The sequence below is a fragment of the Cervus elaphus genome, chromosome 24 (assembly GCF_910594005.1).
Source record: "Cervus elaphus chromosome 24, mCerEla1.1, whole genome shotgun sequence".
Taxonomy (NCBI): Eukaryota; Metazoa; Chordata; class Mammalia; order Artiodactyla; family Cervidae; genus Cervus; species Cervus elaphus.
In genome coordinates this window covers 44,159,083-44,173,874 of record NC_057838.1, presented here as the reverse complement: position 1 = coordinate 44,173,874, position 14,792 = coordinate 44,159,083, and the positions used below count along the sequence as shown (strand labels likewise).

At 42.0% G+C, this 14,792-nt stretch overlaps 1 protein-coding gene across 1 annotated transcript in view; it reads right to left on the bottom strand.

Moving 5' to 3' along the window:
• The window catches only part of TAFA4 (TAFA chemokine like family member 4), a 210,546-nt gene extending 196,165 nt beyond the window's left edge, over positions 1–14,381 (bottom strand). The window contains exon 1 of the mRNA XM_043886373.1: positions 12,911–14,381. The gene's annotated coding sequence lies outside the window, so the exon portion shown is untranslated. The remainder of the gene's footprint in view (positions 1–12,910) is intronic.
• Between the last annotated feature and the right edge of the window lie 411 nt (positions 14,382–14,792).

Sequence of the window (14,792 nt, the reverse complement as noted above, 5' to 3'; positions counted from 1 at the left end):
TTCCTTGTATGGCAGGAATCCCGCTGCTTGAAAGGAAATGTACAAACACCCATTCTTAGAAAGGCTGAAGAGAATATTGTACGAGTGCAGCCTAAGGAGTACAAAACGCTCTTTACTTCATTCAGGAATTGCTGCTTGGAGACCTACATACAAAAATCAAGTATGAATGGACTGCAAAGTGTAATAAGAAAGAGCTGAATTATGGGAAGTTCTTTCTGCTAGTGTGTTTAAAATGATGATTCCGGGCTACCAAAGGGGAAAGGTTGGTGGGGAGAGGGATTGGGAGTTGGGGATTGACATATGCACCGTGTGTGTGCCAAGTCACTTCAGTCGGGTCCAACTCTTTGCGACCCCATGGACTATAGCCCACCAGGCTCCTCTGTCCATGGGGATTCTCCAGGCAAGAATACTGGAGGGGGTTGCCATGCCCTCCTCCAGGGATCTTCCTGACCCAGGGATCGAACCCAGGTCTCCTGTACTGCAGGCAGATTCTTTACTGTCTGAGCCACCAGGACGCTCATATATACTCTATTTAAAATAGATAATCAGTAAGGACCTACTGTATGGTGCAGGAACTCTGCTCAGTATTCTGTAATATCCTAAATGGGAAAAGAATTTGAAAAAGAATAGATATATGTATAACTGAATCACTTTGCTGTGTACTTGAAATATACAACATTGTAAATCAACTACAGTCCAATATAAAATGAATATTAAAAAACGGAAAAAAAAAAAGTGTTTTTTCCTGGCAAATTTTACTGTCACCACACATGGTACCAGAGTATTCAACTTCAAATTTCTGGCTCTGTCACATTATTGACACATGACTTTAAACAAATGACTTATTCTCTGTACTTCTGCCTCCACCTCTATAAAACTAGGGCAGTAATGGCATAATCACATCAAGGGTCAGCCAGCTTTATCCATCCAGGGCTGGATGCTAAGTCCTTTAGGCGTTGTGGGTGGTGTGGTCTCTGTCACAATTGCTCAGCTCTGTCAAAGCAGTCCCAGACAATACGCAAATGAGTGGGCATGGCTACATCTCAATAAAACTTTATGCGTGGACACTGAAATGCGAATCTCATAATTTTAGGGAGTCAAGAAATATTCTTCATCCTTTGATTTTCTTTGTTTGTTTCAATCACTTAAAAAAATAGAAATAATGTTCTTAGTTCTCATTACAAAAATAGCAGCAGCCAAATGTGGCCAAGGGGACCATAGTTGTTGATTAACTCCACAATCAACTCACAGGGTTATTAGAAGATTAACACATATACAACTCTTTGATCATTATCACTACTTCTGTGTTATCATTTGTGACTATTATCTATTGGAATTCAATTAGTGCAATGGACAGTACATTCTGCAGGGATCTGATATCAGTACTGTTTCCCAGAAAGCTGACCTTATGGGCTTCTCCTTTTGAGAAAAAGATATAGAGGTCCCAAGAGAGAAAGTAATCTTAGTGTCTTCCTCCAATATCTAAGAAAGATACAATGAACACTGTCTCCAGATATGGATTCAACATACAGAGAGCACCATTGTATAGATCCCATCATTTGGGGAATGATTTTTTAAAGCCATTGCTGTCCATTTTTGCACATTAAATCCCACAAAGAGATTTATTTACAACATTAAATCATCTCCTTGCTGCCTGGCTACATTTTTAAGTATTCAAATATTCATCACACACTCTAAGAAACTAATGCCAAGTGTTTTATGACCTTTTAAAGGATGACTTCTTTAAAAAAAAAAATCACCTTCAAATGTGGATGTCAGTTTCCAAGCGGGTCTGATGAAGAGCAGTCCATTGTCAAACATCAAGGAGATAAACATGAGATCACTGCCCAGGGAAAGCACCCCTGGAGATGAGCTGATTCAACAAGAAATGTATGTGATGCACAAAGCTGTGGCCTGGGGCTAGGGAGATGGGATGAGAGGTAGAGAAGAGTTTGGGACAAAATATTTTTCCTTCCTACTAGGAGAAATAGACTTTATCATCTCTAGCAATGGTTCTCAAAAGAAAAGGGGGTAACTGGGCCCCTAGGAGACTTTGGCAATATCTGTATACATTCTTGGTTTTCACAACTGAGTTGAGGGTTGGAATGACTAAAGCATCTAAATGGGCAGCGGCCAGGGATGCTGTTGAACATCCTACAAGAGACAGCATAGCTTCCCCACCCCCCGACCCTGGAAATAATTATCCATCCCCAGATGGTCAGTAGTGCCAATATTAAGACACTGTAGTCTACAAGAACAACCCAGATGATCCCACCTCACATCTGACTTTTTTTGGGGCTTTTACTTTGAATTGGCTATTATAGGCATGTGTCAAAGAACTAAAGATAAACCTGGGAAAGCATCCTTCCCTGTGTATCTATTAAGGATCACAATTTAATTAGAACCCTCATCCACCCGCTTTCTCAAAGTCATCGTGATGGAAAAATTTCAAGATTGGTGTTAATTTAAATTACACAAATAGTTCAATTACCCTGAAGAAAACTGGTACCAGATCACCAGATTGCTGAGCAACTGATGATAATTCGGTAATTCAATTTATTGAAGAGGTAACGTGACAAAGTTTAAAAGCAAGTCGGCAGTAGCTAGTAGCAAGCCATCTAAGGAAGCCTCTTACTCCTGGGTATCAATTTGGATCCAATCCTAGTCCCTGTTCTCCACCAAGACGGATCTGCTCAATTTCCTTAAGTAAATAAGGCCTTTTTAGACCAACACAAGATGAAAGAAGAGCTGAAAATCAACTCCCATCCTTTGACAAAGAACCAAAATACTAAACAGACAAAGAGAACTAGATAAAAAGCTTCTAGATCAATTTATGGAAAGTCAAAGTCTTGCTGATGATCCTTACGGAACTTCAAATTATAAGTACAGTCAGTAGCATTGAATATTTAATACTGTTTTTAACGTTTGTGATATCAGTTTAAACCTTTCTTTCCATAATAAAAATCTATTTAGCTATATTGATAGAGTGCTTTCCAATTCTATCTAAATTCATCTATATTTGTCGAGGGCTTTATAATGTATGACGTACATTCACATATATTATCTTACTTGGGCCGTAAAATAACTCTGAAAAGAAGGGATGGCCGGTATTACCATCCTTCATACACAGATGAAAACAGTTTTTCGTCTGGTGTGTAGGTCCCTTTGGCTTAAGAGAACACTCAGATGAGCATATCGTGTTTCAAAGCTGGATTACGAGGGAGTGTGGCACAGATAACCCTTCCAGTTTTCTAATGCCGAATGAACAACCCCAACACACGTGGCTTAAAGCAGTAAACATCGCATAGCACCTCACAATTTAGAGAGACAGGACTGGGGTGGGGGGAGTGTAGCTAAGCGATTCTTTGTTCCGTGCGGCACTCAACGGGCTCCCAGGGCTCGCTCTGTGATAATTCAGCTGTCGGCTGGGGATGGAGGATCCAAAGCTGCTTTACTCACCAACCCGAGGGGGCTGACCCACATTTTCTTCATTCAGTTGACAATCAAGGTCTATGGATTCTCACACTTAAGAGCCCACTTCCCTCCACCCTCACAGCCACTCTCCCAGTTCATCCTCACTCTACTCCATCCTCACTGCCAGTGTAGGTAGTATCCTATCTATACTTCTCTCCTATTTCCCCTGCCCGCTCCCCCCTCCCCGCTCCCCGAAGCCACTTGCTTCCAAACAATACAGACTGACCGTTCTAAAATCCAACTACAATTATGTCATTTTCCATTTTCACTGGGAGGCACCCAGTTAAGGATAAAATCCACACTCTTTAACGTGATTTACAAATTTTATTCTTGTGCGATTCGATGTGAAGACACCGAATGCCATCCTGCCCCCAAATATTTCTCTCACTGGCACTGCAAACACAACAGGTTCCATTATCTGTTCCTCCCAGCCAAGGCATCTGGAGACTCTGTCAACTGCAAATGGTCTCTAAGAGTAGCAGCCCCAATTAACACCATATCGGCCATTAACTCCTTTATTGGGGTTCATTCATCAACATATCTCTGTGGCTATTCAATTCTTTGGGAATGAGAGACAGGATAGGTAAGTTCTGAAAAAAGCAAGGGTTTTCAGTTTGCCTAAAGTCATTTCTAAGGCATAACAATTAAAATAACTTACAAATATACATTAAAGTTAAAATAACTTATAAATATACATAAATAAACTCTATCATCTGGAGATACTGTATTGTGAAATTATTCTGTATGCTATTTTTCTGATGAAGAAATTAGATCATGATCAATATTAGTCAAAAAAATTAATGTTCGAGGAATAGAAGAGTGGAGATAGTCACCTTTGATCCCAAATTTCAAAAGTATCTAGGGAATCATTCCACCATCTTCATTTGATAAGTGCCATTGCTAGCAAAAGTGTGTGTTAGTTGCTCAGTTGTGTCCTACTCTTTGAGACCCTAAGGACTGTAGCCCATCAGGCTCCTCTGTGCCTGGAATTCTCCAGGCAAGAACACTGGAGTGGGTTGCCATGCCCTCCTCCAGGGGATCTTCCAATGCTAGAGAGTCAATCAAATCTCCCCAACATAAATTCCATGATATGACTTGCATGCATTGTTACTTAGAAATTTGCAATATCAATCATTTCTGGAAAGTAGGGACCCATTATCCAAGACTTAAAAAAATTATTTCCATATATAGCTCAACTTCTACACTGTAATAGTATTTATTATTAATAATATGGTATGACCTTTAATAGAATTTAACATTTTAAAACCCAAGTTCTCTGTCTCCTCCTCAACTTCCACTGATGTTTCTCTTTTCCAAGTTTATATCCTGGTTCCAAGAAATGGATCCTGTGGTCACAGAGGTCAGAAGACCCATACCCTCACCGTCCCACATGCCTGGGCTACTGGCTCCTCCTGCTTATCTCCTTCATATATCTCCAAGTTTCCTTGCTTTTTTTCTGATATACTTGCCACATTTTCCACCATCTCCTTTCCTAGCAGTTTCTTACATATCATCACTCAGCTTTTCAAAGCTCCCGTATGTCTCCTGCCTATAAAATCTGAATTCCAGTGATGACAATGGCAATGATGATGAGTTAACAGTTTTCCATCACTTTGATGTTATGTTATCTTGAGTATCTTCCATGATCCTCACAATACCACCACCATATCTGAGTATTATTGGTATCCCTTTTACAGAACAGGAATCTGAGGCTCAGAGAAGTCATCTTGTGGAGGCTGTACAATCAGTATTTTACAAAGATATTCTCATAATGCTAACTTGGAAAACTTAATTGATTAAGACCCATCACACAGATTACCTTTTTATACACTGAAATATTTATGACTAAAATGATACGATGTCACAATTTACTTCAAAATAATTCAGTGCCAAAGGAGGTAGGGTGTACGTGAAACAAGAGTGGCCATGAATTGATGATCATTGTAAGTGGGTCACGAGTATGTGGGCATTCATCGCTCAACTCTACTTCTGCATGTATTTGAAACTTATCAAATAAAAAGGGTTTTGTAATTGTCATCTATTTCATACAATTAAACACAACCCAAACCTAATGACCAGGATAGCCATTCAGCGTTTGTAGGTAATTTTAAAAAGTTCTATTATGCATCCAGGCTTATAAATACCTAATATGGGGATACAGAAAGAGCACTCGAGCTTTAGGTACAAGAGTCTCATCTTTGTCACACAAGTTTATTTTTTTTCCCCAGACCTCTGTAATATTCATTACATACTTGTCTCAGTGGAAGAAACAATTACCCAGGTGCTATGTCCAGTGTTATCTTTTAATTAACCTGTGTAGCCTTTTTTTTAACTTAACCTAGTTTGAGAAGTGACAGCCTCTTGGGCTGTCTAAATAGTGTTCGTCACTGCTCCTTGTTGGGTCTATTCAATCAAAAAAAAATAGTTCCTGGTGTGTGGTCCAGCTCTCCAGAACTGGAGATACTGTCTGTTCGGCCATGATCCTTCTCACAGCATCAGGAATGCAACTCATCTTCCTAACCACAGTGCCCAGAATTGTCTCAATATATTAAACACAGATTGATACAATATGTTTTCTTTTCTCAGTGTTTTTCTGTAAAAGCTCTTCTAAAACTCCACCTACAGACACTTCTGCCAACTTATAATATTCAGTGTTGGAAATATGTAGGCTAGTGGCATACTTAGATATCTGCGGAAGGGTTCTATGAAAAGTGCCACATTTCTGGATGGAAATTCATCAGGATGTAATCAAATCTCTGGGGGCTTCCCAGGTGGCCCAGTGGTACAAGAATCTGCCTGCCGGTGCAGGAGGCACAGGAAACTGTGGTTCGATTCCTGGGTCAGCAAGATCCCCGGGAAGAGGAAATGGCAACCTAAATGATACCTCTAAAAATGTGCATGTCCTGACATTAAGCAGCGCTATATCTTGGAAATTATCCTAAGGAAACAGTTGGATATATGTATAAAGATGTATGTGTAAGGCTATTCAAGGCACAGCAACTTTTTTCTTTGATAATATTCAATAGCTAGAAAGAGTCTCGCTGCTCAATGACATGAGATCAGCTTAATGAAATTAACTGCAGACATTAAAAATGGTGATGTAAATACTTTTCTGGTACTGAGGAGGTGGCCTTTAACTCCTATTGTTAGCAAATAATAGGTTATCCAAAAATATACATACCATGAATATGTATATATTTGTTCAGTTCAGTCATTCAGTTCTGTCTGACTCTTTGTGACCCCACGAATCGCAGCACTGGCTTAGCACAAATAAAGTTTTATCTACAAACCTGTGTGTGTACAATTTGTGTCTGTGTTTGAATTGTGTGTGCACCTTGGTATTATGTGTATAGCCTAGATCTGGATTAATAAATATTGTGGTTTCCTTTAAGTGACTTTTCCCTATCTGTATATATTTCTGCAATCAACCTTAGTAGCCACATAAACAAAAAAGAAATAAAAATAGTGGTTAATACATTAAGGAAAAAAAAACATTCTGTCTAAACATCTTTCAAGAGTTCAGATAAAAGAAGATTAAAAAACCTTTTGGGAGCACTGTTTCAATAAAGAAAAGCCTTGCAGTATTAATTATTGAACAGAAATGATGGAAAAGGTAATGTGGAAAGGAGCAGAGAGAACGGGGAAGAGGTACCTTGTGACTGGTAACAACATCCCAACTCAAGGCTGGGAGCTGTGAGTGGGAAGTGCCGCCCCACCCAAAAAAAACAGTGAAACACTGCAGTGAATCTTCCCTCCCTTTTGGGGGTGTCAGAGCTCTCTGGAGTCAGGCATTACCTGCTCATCCTTATAGCCACCTCTCAAGGTAAGCGTGCCTCAAGGGTGGCCCCTGGGGTCAACGTCTTACTCAGGTTCAGAGCTGGGAGCCTTGAGTTAAGGTCATGAACCCAGGCGTGCCCTCTGCCACTCCCCTTCAGGGGCTCACGGGGCCAGGGCAATGAGAGAGCCGTGAAAGCTCAGAGACAGGCACAGCCGCTGACGCGTCAGTGAGCAGCGCAGGAGCTTGGGAATGTCTGGGCAGAACTCTCTGCAGAAGAATGGGGTCAAGCTGGGCTGTGCAGGCAGTAATGAGAGGACATTTTAGGAGCCAGAAGTGAGCCTCTGTGACTGTCAATTATGCAGGCTAGATGTTTACAATGAGCAGTCTAGCTTCAGGCCAATATTAACTTCTGTTCCTATTACTATCAGATTAATTGCATTTTGTTGCTTTTTCTAAATACACTTCAAATCAGGAAACCTATAATTCAGCAGTTAGTCATTAAAGAAGCCGCGGATCTACAACTGCGTTATCTGAAGCTCATCTACAAAATGAAACAAAAATCCAAGGTTGGGTTTCCTTTTTTGGTATGATAAGCAGAGCATTAATAACAAGTACCAAGGACATGATTTCTAAGTTTAGGAATGCCTGAACTGAAAAATTCTTTAGATAACAAGGGAAATCAAGGCAAATAGACTAAAGAGGATTGAGGGAATGTGGGTAAACTTGCATTTTAAACAACTGCTTTCTAGAATACATAGAAAATATGGTTACAAAAACTTTCAAGATTATAGAAACCAAGAAATACACAAATCATGTTTATGTTAGGATGCACTTGTACAAAGATAAGAAAGGCTTAAGGGGAGTTAGTATAATTTCAAATACTAAAATAGTAAGTCACATTTCCTATGTACTTCAGAGACTATATATAAATATGCATATACATTTACACATACACATAAATAAAATAGTCTTCATTTTTCATTGTCCCCCATGATCACATGCTTTTTACATGCAGTTGATACTGTTCCACAGCTGATCAATAAAACACGGTTTACATCAAATGACCAGAGAGTTGTCAATTTTTAAAAATCCCAGCCTCTCTTGTGGGTTGCTGACTTCAAAGACATGCATTAAGATTATTAAGCAAGTAATGATTGATTTATTACATAACATTAAGAAATGTTTTCTTTGAAGCACAAATTAAAAGGTCACAGATGCCCCAATTTTTCTCTGGGTTGAGAGTTAAAAATGCAGAATAGATCATTTTGCTGGCCGTGAAGGACACGTGAAGGGGATTTGAAGTAACTCTCCTTTCCAGGCAATATTTTAATGAAATGCTTAATATTCAGCAGTGGATTAATGAGGCTGTTCTCTATTTTCAAACAATGGTGAACAATTAAGACCCAATCTTGAAAACAAATTGACACTGCTTGTTATTTTGTGACGGTATTAAAATGACCATCGCTGGAGCAACTGGCATTATTTAACAGAACGGAAAATAACCATTGACACATCAAGCAATTCAGTGGAGATATCTGAGGGGGGGGAAAAAGTCTGTGGCAGCTGCTGCTCCTAGAAATAAAGCTGACATTTTAGGATGAAAGCAATTTGACCAGCTGAAACCTCGACATGCTGTGTGCCACGTTCAGAAGTCACCCAAAATACATGCCAAGGTCCTAAACATTTTCCAAAAAGCCAGCAAGCTGTGCAAGTTCTCAGTCCTGGTTTCAAAATACTCAGAGGAGAAGAGATGGGTGCAAACCTTTGAAGAGCTCAGACTTGAGAATGGGAATGGAATTAATTAGCCACAGGAGTATAAGAAAAACCATACATCAAGTGTGGGAAAAGAAATCTATGTATGGAGATTAACTGGGAAAAACCGACCTTCTGACGGAACTCAAAATTCAATCCAAGATAGCCACATCTCCTAAATAAGCAGGAACTAAATATACTGCTCAGCGAACATATATCAAGCTGCACACAGAATAATTAATAATCTCAGTTTCTTGGTGCCTTATTATGGAAAACGAGGATAAAATTTCAGTGGTCAATGAGAATGAACTATTTTTTCATGCCCAAGACTCATAGAACCTCAGTGAACTTTTCTTACATGTTTATTAGTTGTAATTGTGTTTACCTATCTTCCCCAAGGAACATTCTTTCTAATTCCACTTCTCAAAACTCCAATCTTTGCTTCCCAGGTTACAAAGTTATTTAACTTGTTATTTTAGATAACTTCTATAATTCAGTCCTGGCCTCCCCCCCTTCAAAAAAGGTAAAGTCTACATGGCCAAATTGATGGCATGAAATGATAGGTTTAAAGAATAATTCATTATACTATCAAGATCCTGGCATGCCAATTGCTGAAAAGACTATTTTGAGCTGTCACTTCTAAAGCACATATTTTTTCATTGACTGACATGCCAAGTGGTTGATGGAATAATGAATTGTTCCCACTGACATGACCATCACAAACAACCCTTGGGCTCCATGTAGCATTTTTCAGGGTGATAAATAACACTGCCACTCTTTCCATAGTGGATCAAACTAGGAGGGTGAGGTCAGGTGTGGGGACTGGCTGAAGATGGGGATGAGGGTTTAGGAGTGGAGGGAAGGGTGGGGTGAGGACCAAGGACATGGGAAATGTCAGCCTGTCAGTCAGGGTGGTGGGGCATGTTCTACATTTCTCAATTAAAAACATACACAACTCCACATTTTAACATGACTGCAGCAAAACAGTCCGTTCCGAATAGTGTTTTGCTTTCTTGCTTGGAAAGGGTTTTGTTTTTTCTCTTTTCTCTGACTTGATCACTATTTTCTGCTACTGCATTCAATTCAAAAATTCAGTTTCTCTAACTCAGAGACAAGCAAGGCAACCAGATCAAAACCATGTGGGTGCTGTCCTCAGCACGGGTTCAGTGCATGTTCCCAAGTTACTCTCGGCTCTTACAGTATCATCATACACCCCTGTATCACTGGGGTGGGCCAAATCTAAACCCTGCTATGCAGTCCTGCCCCAAGGACGCAGAAGTGGAGCCCAGAGCCAAGGTCGGCTCCAGAACTGACGGGGCCCCATTGCAACCGTTGCCAAAAGCCCCCAGTTGCTGATTCATACCAGCCAGTTTCCTAATCCCAAATTAGGCAAAAATGCCCACCCCTTTACTCACCCTACAATGCCACAATCAATCACTTAATGCCACCCTTCCAGCAAGAACGTTCTTCGTCTCGAGGCTATAAAAATTGGCTACTAACCCAGGAAAACTGTTGGCTCTCCCAAGGCTGACAGGAGGTCAGCCCGCTGTGCTTGCAGCCCCCACATTACCTCTGCCCTTTGTTCTTAATAAACTCATTCCTTTCTGCAATACTGTGTTTGGAAATTCTTTTGCAACCCACGTTCAGACTGCCACTTCCTGGCCAAGGAGCACCTTCTGAAGGCCTGCAGACCCATTGAGCAGACTTGACGGGAGCCCCTGGTGATGTTGGGGGCAGGTGGACAAAATGCTGAATATTGACAAAAGTCACCAGCCACATAGGCAGTAATGCATTAGGTACTTCTCATTCGTGTAAAGAACCTTTTTCTATGTATAAAAGACAGGCTTGGATCTTCACTGAGACAAATCTCTAGTTTCTCTATTATTTGCAAATGATACTTAGTGGTAAAGAACCTGCCTGCCCATTCAGGAGATATAAGAGACGTGGGTTCAATCCATGGGTCAGGAAGATCCCCTGGAGGAGGGCACAGCCACCCACTCCTGTTTTCTTTCTGGGAGAATCCCACGGAGAGAGGAGCCTGGCAGGCTACAGCCTATGGGGTCGCAAAGAGTCAGACACAACTGAAGCGACTTAGCACACACACGTGCATCCAAAATTTATCAAGAGCTCATACAACTTGACATCAAAAAAACAAACAACTCAATTAAAAGATGGGCAGGAGATCTCAACAGTCATTTTTCCAAAGATGACATACAGATGGCCAACAAGCACATGAAAAAATGTTCCACGTCACTAATCATCAGGGAAATGCAAATCAAAACCACAATGAGCTATCATCTCATGAGTGTCAGAATGACTGTCATTAAAAATACCAAAAACAACAAATGTTGGCAAGAACATGGTGAAAAGAGAACCCTCATTGATTACTGGTGCGAATGTAAATTGATACAGCCACAGTACAAAACAACATGGAGATTTTTCCATAAAATTAAAACTCAAACTACCATATGACCCAGCAATTCCACTCCTGAGTATATCTCCAAAGTAAATAAAAGCATTAATTCGAAAAGATCTACACACTCCAATGTTCACAGCAGCATTAGTTAGAAGAGCCAAGACATGGAAGCCAGCTAACTGTCCAATGACAGGTGAACGTTTAAAGCAGAGGCAGAATACCACTCAACCATAAAAAAGAAGTTTTTCCATTTGCAACAACATGGATGGACTTGGAGGGTATTACATTTACTAAAATAAGTCAGACACAGAAAGACAAACACTGTATCATATCCTTTATATGTGAAATCTAGAGAATAGAACTAATGAATGTAACAAAAACAAAACAGACTCACACATATGAGGCAACCAAAGAGCCATTACCAGTGGGGAGAAGGAGGTGGGGAGGGGGTAAGCTGGGGGTAGGGAATTCAGAGGCACAAACTACTATGTATAAAATAAACAAGCTGCCAGGATATTCTGTACAACATGGGGAATCCAGTCAATATTTTATAACAACTGTAAATGGAATGCAACTCCTTTTTTGGAATATAACTTTTAAACTGTGAATCCCTAGGCTGTACACCTGAAACATATTATTATACAGCCACTATACTTCAATTTAAAAAGCAGTGGGGGGAGGAGCAGGCTTGGAGCTTCACTGAGACAAACCCTAGTTCAGGCAGAGCCCTTCTCAATCATGTGCCCCTGAACGATCACATCATAAATAACACCTGCCTCAAGTTCCCCTCTCCCTCCAACAGACAGCAATTCACTTTATTTCTTTTAAAAAATAAAATAAACACAGCTTTGGTGTGGAGCCCCATACCAAGGTCACAGGACAAAAAATCTCCAGAACTGACCAAGCCCCATAGCAACTGTTGCCATGAGCCTGGGGATCTAAACCAGCCACTTCACTGAACCCATATTAGGTAAAATATCCATCCTATTACCACCCTATAGCATCCTAACCAATCACCTAATGCCACTCTTCCAGTAGGAATTTTTTGTCTTGAGGCTATAGAATTGGCTACTGGCCCACAAAAGGGGTCGGCTCTCCCACCAGCTGGCCCACTGCCCTAACAGCGTCTCCCACTCTAACAAACTCTAGTCTCCTCTTATGCCGCCTCAAGTCTGGAAATTCTTTTCCAACCTACCCACAGACCACAACATTTGATTTCCCCTCCCCACCTTCCTAGTAGTCATTTTCCTACATAATTGAAAACTCTGAGCTACACTAGGATTTCTTGAAGTTTCAACCCGTTCTTAAACACTTTTAGCAAACAAACGAATCCCCACCTCCCCAGCATTCAGAAGGCACACATTTTGCAAAAAGATGTTAGAGTGAGGCCCAGGCTCTCCCTCCTGGCAGAGCGACCCTTTGGCCACTTTACATAATTGATCCTTGGGCTTACATATTCATATCTGCATATATTTGCATACATCACGTACCTTTTGCCCGTTTAATCACAGACTGAAGGGGCAGAAGCGAAGTTTGGACGCAGATAGCTGAGAATCCTGTGGCCAGGAGAAGGCAGGCTGGCAGTCAGGCCTTTGCCGTTGCTGAGGTTCTCAGGTGATGCTGACAAAACCACTCAGTGGGAAGCTAAGTTCAAGTCTGATAGCCCTGGAGCCTCTACAACTTCTGTCTGAAGCCCGCTTGGTCTCTAGGAGCTGTTCCACCTCATAGGACTGTCAGTCCATCACTGAATCAAGCAGACCTCAGCGGCCACTGTCCTCAGGGTCTTTCAGGCTCAAGTTGTATCACGTGGAGGATTCTCCCGTGCTCACGGCCGAGGACCCAGGCTTCCTGTGGGTCTGCGTCATCTGCCTCCTATTCTCCTTCTTCCACCTCCCAGCTCCTCTCCCAGCTTAGGAGGCCATCCCGTGTGCCAGACCCAAGGTGTGCTACCTTATTTTTTGCCTGCGAGGAACCTTCCCTCTTGCCCCAGGGCACGGCATCTCTTGGTTACAAGTTCCTCCCCTTCCCAGGCAGCCCCACTGGTTATCCTTACACACCCTCACCTGCGTGATTACCTGATTAAGATCAGGCTCCTCTATCCTCACAGCTGTTTGTGCCACGAAGTGCCCTGCAGATACAAGGACCAAATACAGCCTCACAACAACCTTCAGGTTGGTCCCCTAAGTAGTGTCCATTCACAGATGAGAAAACTGAGGCTCCCCGAGTGTCAGTGGCTTGCCCTAGGTCGTTGGGGTAGTCAGTGGTAGGTCAGAGCCCGTCCCTTCCACCGCTCTGCCACCCTGCTCCTCATCATGGCTCTGCAAAGCTGCTTTTTGTCCTAAGACTTCATGTGTTTGCACTTGCCCGACATCATGCGGGGGGAGGGGCAATCTCAGAAAGTCTCAACTGAGCCGGGGAAGTAGATGTTGTCCCCGGGTCCTGTGTTCACTAGGAACCAACAAGTCCAAACCTTTCTGTAGGGTTCTTGACCGGCGGTCTTTACTTTCACCAAGAGTGCAGACGTTTAGAGGGGGTGTAGGCGCTGCCCTGGGTCCTTGCAGCCTGCAGGCTCTTCATTGCTGCGTGTGGGCTTTTTCTCTAGTTACGGCGAGTGGGGGCTAGTCCTTAGTTGTGGTGCTCGGCCTTCTGGCAGTGGCTTCTCTTGGTGGAGCACGGGAATGTGTTCTTAAGCAGTTGCACATGCAGTCACAGTAGTTGTGGTTTGTGGCTCCAGAGCGCAGGCTCAGTAGTTGTGGGTCCTCGCTCCAGGGCGCAAGCTCAGTAGTTGCAGCGCTAGGGCTGTACTGCGCAGGCTCAATAGTTGTGGGGCACGCAGACTTAGTTGCTCTATGGCAGGTGGGATCTCAGCTCCCGGACCAGATATCGAACCTGCATCCCCTGCATTGCAAGGCGGATTCTTAACCACTGGACCACCAGGGAAGACCCCCAGAAGCAAACTTATAAATGCTAATATTTGGGGTGGGGTGGGGGCAGAGGGGGAAAAATATGAGGAAGAAGAAGAAAAAAGAACTAAAGCAGCAGCAGCAAAAAGACAAAAGGAGACTGTAAGATGCTTCCCAGCTATTGGCCCTTCTCACCAGTCTCAAGCATAGCTGTAAAAGAATGGGCGCCTCTTTCTGCCTATTACTTTTATTCCTGGTCCCCCAGATTTATTGCCTGCACCAAGTAGCAGCCATCATAAAACTCTTTTCAACAGACTGCTATTTGAATTGCAAAAGTATGACTATCCAAGAGCATATAATCTAGTACAAAGTCAATATGATAGTATTACCCAGCAATTTCTGAAAGGCAGCTTATTTGCATAGACACCTGCCAGGCAGAACGAAAATCCCATCTGGGCTCCATGTCTCA